The sequence below is a fragment of the Perca flavescens genome, chromosome 2 (assembly GCF_004354835.1).
Source record: "Perca flavescens isolate YP-PL-M2 chromosome 2, PFLA_1.0, whole genome shotgun sequence".
NCBI lineage: Eukaryota > Metazoa > Chordata > Actinopteri > Perciformes > Percidae > Perca > Perca flavescens.
Genome location: NC_041332.1, coordinates 44,422,207 through 44,429,188, shown reverse-complemented (window position 1 = coordinate 44,429,188; position 6,982 = coordinate 44,422,207). Strand labels below are relative to the sequence as shown.

Here is a 6,982-nt window from a genome sequence, read left to right as displayed (position 1 = left end):
GCGAGTTTAGTTTGAGTGCTGACGGCGCTAGCTACAGCGCGCTAACCATTTCACCGTCAAAAGCTCGTCTGTGCCATCCGATCCGAGCAACAGAAAACGATCGAAGCCTTTTTAGTTAGATAACAGGGAACTAGAACATCTACCAAAGCCTAACATAGGCAAACAGTCACTAAAAGAACTAGTTACTTAAATTAGGCTGAGGCTCATTTAAAAACGATGGCAGTAGAGCGTTCTACTTCCATCTGTGACCAAGGTTAGGCATTTCATTTATTGCTTTCTCCGGAATTAGTTCATCAGTCCCTCAATTATCATGTTAACTATGTCTGTTTTTGAATAAACTTACCTGTTGAAATGTAAATTAGGCTACTGCCGATGGTGGGTCTCCCTTCCAAGCAATTTACTAGCGTTGCCATAGGAACGCTTCAGCTTTTGCCACCCGAAACGTCTATTATTGTTGTGACGTCATGGTGAATTGTCGTATATAACAGCTGTTACGTCAGCTCTACTCTACTTGTGCTCATTTAAAATACAATCACTCAACACTCGTCTTTATTGTTATTACTGTAAAGTCTTAATGTAGCTGTAGCTGCTTCTCCCTTTAAGTTCAGACTGAATCTAGCTGTCAGCTAGCGGTTAGCCCAATTAGCTGTTAGCTAAACTAACGTTAAACACGAGACAGCGACGATGGAGCCGAGCCAGGGACATTCAGAGGTCCTCCAACAGGAAGGACCGGCTCTACTTCTCACTCGCTGGAATTAAAGTCAAGAACGTTGATGTAACCTCACGCTATGCCCAGGAAATGTAACGTCACAGTTACTTTGCTGAGTAATTACTTATACATTGTGGTAGCTGAGTTTACTCAATTACTTTTTGGGAGAAGTAATTTGTAACTGTAACTAATTACTTTCTTAAAGTAAGGTGACACAACACTGCCCATGAACATGTTGATGTGATTCCCATCATTTGAAGTCTTTCTGATGTTTATGTTTCTGATCTCCGGTCTACTGACTCAACCCAACAACTCCTCGTCATCCCCCGACACGCCTAAAAACCAGAGGGGGCCGAGCCTTCTCTGTAGTGGCCCCCAAACTCTGGAAGTCCCTCCCACCCCAGATCAAATCAGGTAATACAATTGCTAGTTTTAAATCAAATCTGAAGACGCATTTTTACTCTCTTGCTTTTGACTCTCCTTGATTCCTAGTTTTTTTTTTTTTTTTTTTTTACAAATATTGTTCCTTTGTTGTTTTATTCCAGGTTACATTATTAATTCTTTCTTTGCCTATTTATATTCATGGTACCTCGCACATACGATTATGTATTTTTAAGGCATATTGTCTCTGCCTTCCCTGTTCTACCTCTAAAGCACTTTGGATCAACTGTTGTTCGTTTAAATAAAATGACTTGACTTTAGTCTCGTCTACAGTCTGAAGAACCGAGATCGAATCTGACAAATAGATCTTGTAATAACTGTCTATCTATGCCTGCATTATATTTAAATGAATAATTAACTTGCTATCCTTATTGTCTAATATTATTAAATCTATTATTTGTCTAATATTATTAAATCTAATTCTGCTGCTGCAGTGTGTGTGTTTGTGTGTTGTTGGGGTTATCTTCCCGTTGTTTAATGTGTAGAGGGTGTACATTTTCATATGTGGGTGCTTGTGTGGTTTGACCTATATCCAAAACTAAACATACAAAATACAACCGACCAGAACCTTAAACTGGACTAAGACTATCTTAGATGTCGGGACAGAGACCTGGCCGGCCCCTCATAGACAAAACAAACTGGAACACACCGTTTGGAACAAACTCATGTTTATTTTTCAGTAACAAAATGAGACTTTATATACACAGATGTACAGTCAGACTGGGGTCTGTCCTCAGAGACACCAGACTGGGGTCTGTCCTCAGAGACACCAGACTGGGACCTGTCCTCAGAGACACCAGACTGGGGTCTGTCCTCAGAGACACCAGACTGGGACCTGTCCTCAGAGACACCAGACTGGGGTCTGTCCTCAGAGACACCAGACTGGGACCTGTCCTCAGAGACACCAGACTGGGGCCTGTCCTCAGAGACACCAGACTGGGGCCTGTCCTCAGAGACACCAGACTGGGACCTGTCCTCAGAGAGACAACAGACTGGGACCTGTCCTCAGAGACACCAGACTGGGACCTGTCCTCAGAGACACCAGACTGGGGCCTGTCCTCAGAGACACCAGACTGGGGTCTGTCCTCAGAGAGACAACAGACTGGGACCTGTCCTCAGAGAGACACCAGACTGGGACCTGTCCTCAGAGAGACAACAGACTGGGGTCTGTCCTCAGAGACACCAGACAGAAAACAGCAGATCAACTCAACAGCTTTATTTACACCCAGACTACCAGACCTGCAACTAACATAAATACTACTTCAGAAATCAGACAGAAAACCTAAAGCTAACGGGGGACAGTCTGGGAGCTCCATACTGCAGCAGGAAGCACTCGGACCTGCAGACAGACAGACAGAGAGACAGACAGACAAACAGACAGACAGAGAGAGAGAGAGACACTTTAATATCATATATAATGTGTGATGGATAAATTAGAAAGCAGCAGAGAGAGAGACAGAGAGGGTTAACTTACAGTCGAGTCCAGAAGATCATCACACCATGGTGGCCGGGCTGATGATCAGACCTGATTCCTGAAGACAGACAGACAGGGAGAGAGAGACAGACAGGGTGAGAGAGAGAGACAGGGAGGGAGAGAGAGACAGGGAGACAGACAGGGAGAGAAAGTTAACATGTGAACAGATGGAGGAGGGCTCCAAACTAGAGCTGAACATTAGTCCTGTAGAGTTACATTACAGCGTTCTCTCGTTTCAGTCCAGAAGATAAGATGACATGAGATGAGATGAGATGAGATTACAGGAGATAAGATGAGATAAGATGAGATGAGATGAGATCAGATGAGATAAGATAAGAGGAGATAAGATGAGATGAGATCAGATGAGATAAGATAAGAGGAGATAAGATAAGATGAGATCAGATGAGATAAGATGAGAGGAGATAAGATGAGATAAGATGAGATCAGATGAGATAAGATGAGAGGAGATAAGATGAGATCAGATGAGAGGAGATAAGAGGAGAGAGATAAGATGAGAGGAGATAAGATAAGATGAGAGGAGATAAGATAAGATGAGATCAGATAAGATGAGATAAGAGGAGATAAGATGAGATAAGAGTTGATACTATGAGATAAGATGAGATAAGGGGAGATGAGATAAGATGAGATCAGATGAGATGAGATAAGAGGAGATAAGATGAGAGGAGATAAGATGAGATCAGATGAGATCAGATGAGATAAGATGAGATCAAATGAGATAAGAGGAGATATGAGGAGATAATATGAGATGGATGAGATAAGAGGAGATGAGATAAGAGGAGATAAGATGAGATAAGAGGAGATGAGATAAGATGAGATGAGATAAGATGAGAGGAGATAAGAGGAGAGGAGATAAGATGTGATAAGAGGAGATGGATGAGATAAGAGGAGATGAGAAAAGATGAGATCAGATGAGATAAGATGAGATCAGATAAGAGGAGATAAGATGAGAGGAGATAAGATAAGATGAGATCAAATGAGATAAGAGGAGATAAGAGGAGATAATGAGATGGATGAGATAAGAGGAGATGAGATAAGAGGAGATAAGATGAGATAAGAGGAGATCAGATGAGAGGAGATAAGATGAGAGGATAAGATGAGAGGAGATAAGATGTGATAAGAGGAGATAAGATGAGAGGAGATAAGATGTGATAAGATGAGAGGAGATAAGATAAGATGAGATAAGAGGAGATGGATGAGATAAGAGGAGATGAGATAAGAGGAGATAAGATGAGAGGAGATAAGATGAGATGGATGAGATAAGAGGAGATGAGATAAGAGGAGATAAGATAAGATGAGATAAGAGGAGATGGATGAGATAAGAGGAGATGAGATAAGATGAGATAAGATGAGAGGAGATAAGATGAGATGAGATAAGATAAGAGATGAGATAAGAGGAGATAAGATGAGATGAGATAAGAGGAGATGAGATAAGAGGAGATGAGATAAGATGAGATCAGATAGGAGATGAGATAAGAGGAGATAAGATGTAATCAGATGAGATAAGATGAGAGGAGATAAAATGTGCATCCCTGTGGAGGCTGGGGGCATTGAACCCGAGTGGACAATGTTCAAAGTTTCCATTGCTGAAGCTGCGGCGAGCAGCTGTGGTCTTAGGGTCTTAGGTGCCTCAAGGGGCGGTAACCCACGAACACCGTGGTGGACAACGGTGGTCAGGGAAGCCGTCCGACTGAAGAATGAGTCTTTCCGGGATATGTTATCCCGGAGGACTCCGGAGGCAGTTGCAGGGTACAGAAGGGCCCGAAGGGCTGCAGCCTCTGCCGTGAAAGAGGCAAAGCAGCGGGTGTGGGAGAAGTTTGGAGAAGACATGGAGAAGGACTTTCGGTCGGCACCAAAGTGCTTCTGGAAAACTGTTCGCCACCTCAGGAGGGGGCGGGGAACCATCCAAGCTGTGTACAGTAAGGATGGGACACTGTTGACCTCAACTGAGGAGGTAATAGGGCGGTGGAAGGAGCACTTTGAGGAACTCCTGAATCCGACTAATCGCCCTCTATGTTAGAGGCAGAGCTGGAGGATAACGGGGGATTGTCGTCGATTTCCCAGGCGGAAGTCACTGATGTAGTCAAACAACTCCACAGTGGCAAAGCCCCGGGGATTGATGAGATCCGTCCAGAAATGCTCAAGGCTCTGGGTGTGGAGGGGCTGTCCTGGTTGACACGCCTCTTCAACATTGCATGGAAGTCTGGGACGGTGCCAAAGGAGTGGCAGACTGGGGTGGTGGTTCCCCTTTTTAAAAGGGGGACCAGAGGGTGTGTGCCAATTATAGGGGTATCACACTTCTCAGCCTCCCTGGTAAAGTCTACTCCAAGGTGCTGGAAAGGAGGGTTTGGCCGATAGTCGAACCTCGGGTTGAGGAGGAACAATGCGGATTCCGTCCTGGTCGTGGAACAACGGACCAGCTCTTCACTCTCGCAAGGATCCTGGAGGGAGCCTGGGAGTATGCCCAACCGGTCTACATGTGTTTTGTGGATTTGGAGAAGGCGTATGACCGGGTCCCCGGGAGATACTGTGGGAGGTGCTGCGGGGAGTATGGGGGGCGAGGGGTCTCTACTCAGAGCCATCCAATCTCTGTATGACCAAAGTGAGAGCTGTGTCCGGGTTCTCGGCAGTAAGTCGGACTCGTTTCAGGTGAGGGTTGGCCTCCGCCAGGGCTGCACTTTGTCACCAATCCTGTTTGTAGTATTTATGGACAGGATATCGAGGCGTGTCGGGGTGGGGAGGGGTTGCAGTTTGGTGGGCTGGGGATCTCATCGCTGCTCTTTGCAGATGATGTGGTCCTGATGGCATCATCGGCCTGCGACCTTCAGCACTCACTGGATCGGTTCGCAACCGAGTGTGAAGCGGTTGGGATGAGGATCAGCACCTCCAAATCGGAGGCCATGGTTCTCAGCAGGAAACCGATGGAATGCCTTCTCCAGGTAGGGAATGAGTCCTTACCCCAAGTGAAGGAGTTCAAGTACCTTGGGGTTTTGTTCGCGAGTGAGGGGACAATGGAGCGGGAGATTGGTCGGAGAATCGGGCGCAGCGGGTGCGGTATTGCATTCAATCTATCGCACCATTGTGACGAAAAAGAGAGCTGAGCCAGAAGGCAAAGCTCTCGATCTACTGGTCAGTTTTCGTTCCTACCCTCACCTATGGTCATGAAGGCTGGGTCATGACCGAAAGAACGAGATCCAGGGTACAAGCGGCTGAAATGGGTTTCCTCAGGAGGGTGGCTGGCGTCTCCCTTAGAGATAGGGTGAGAAGCTCAGTCATCCGTGAGGAGCTCGGAGTAGAGCCGCTGCTCCTTTGCGTCGAAAGGAGCCAGTTGAGGTGGTTCGGGCATCTGGTAAGGATGCCCCTGGGCGCCTCCCTAGGGAGGTGTTCCAGGCACGTCCAGCTGGGAGGAGGCCTCGGGAAGACCCAGGACTAGGTGGAGGGAGGTCCAGCTGGGAGGAGGCCTCGGGAAGACCCAGGACTAGGTGGAGGGATTATATCTCCAACCTGGCCTGGGAACGCCGGGATCCCCAGTCGGAGCTGGTTAATGTTGCTCGGGAAAGGGAAGTTTGGGGTCCCCTGCTGGAGCTGCTCCCCGCCCCCGACACGGATAAGCGGACGAAGATGGATGGATGGATGGAGGATGGAGATAAAATGTAATCAGATGAGATAAGATGAGAGGAGATGAGATAAGAGGAGATAAGATGAGATGAGATAAGAGGAGATGAGATAAGATGAGATCAGATGAGATAAGAGGAGATGAGATAAGAGGAGATAAGATGAGAGGAGATAAGATGTAATCAGATGAGATAAGATGAGAGGAGATAAGATAAGATGAGATAAGAGATGAGATAAGATGTGATCAGATGAGATGAGATAAGATAAGATGAGATCAGATGAGATAGACTTTATAAATCCAACACTGGGGACAGACTATTTCTCTGATTGATCTCAATTTGTTATATATATATATATATATATATATATATATATGATAAATCCTCCAAGTGCGCTAAAGTTAGCCATGGGGTTCCTCAAGGCTCAGTGCTTGGACCAATTCTATTCTCCTTATATATGCTTCCTCTAGGCAATATTATTAGGAAACACTCAATTAACTTTCACTGTTATGCAGATGACACCCAATTATACTTGTCAATCAAACCGACGAAACCAGTCAGCTAGCTAAATTTCAAGCGTGCATTAAAGATATAAAATCCTGGATGACCTATAATTTTCTGATGTTAAACCCTAACAAAACTGAAGTTATTGTACTGGGCCCTAAACACCTCGAACCTCATTATCTAAAGACATAGCTACTCTGGATGGTATTGCCCTGGCCTCCA

The 6,982-nt window shown here is 45.6% G+C and overlaps 1 long non-coding RNA gene across 1 annotated transcript; it reads right to left on the bottom strand.

Annotated features, from left to right (window-relative positions):
• Positions 1-1,801: 1,801 nt before the first annotated feature.
• LOC114545839 (uncharacterized) lies at positions 1,802-2,896 on the bottom strand. Its single transcript, XR_003690935.1, has 2 exons — positions 2,625-2,896; positions 1,802-2,489 (listed from the first exon to the last, which is right to left on the bottom strand). It is a non-coding gene; the product is annotated as an uncharacterized LOC114545839 (long non-coding RNA).
• Positions 2,897-6,982: the final 4,086 nt, after the last annotated feature.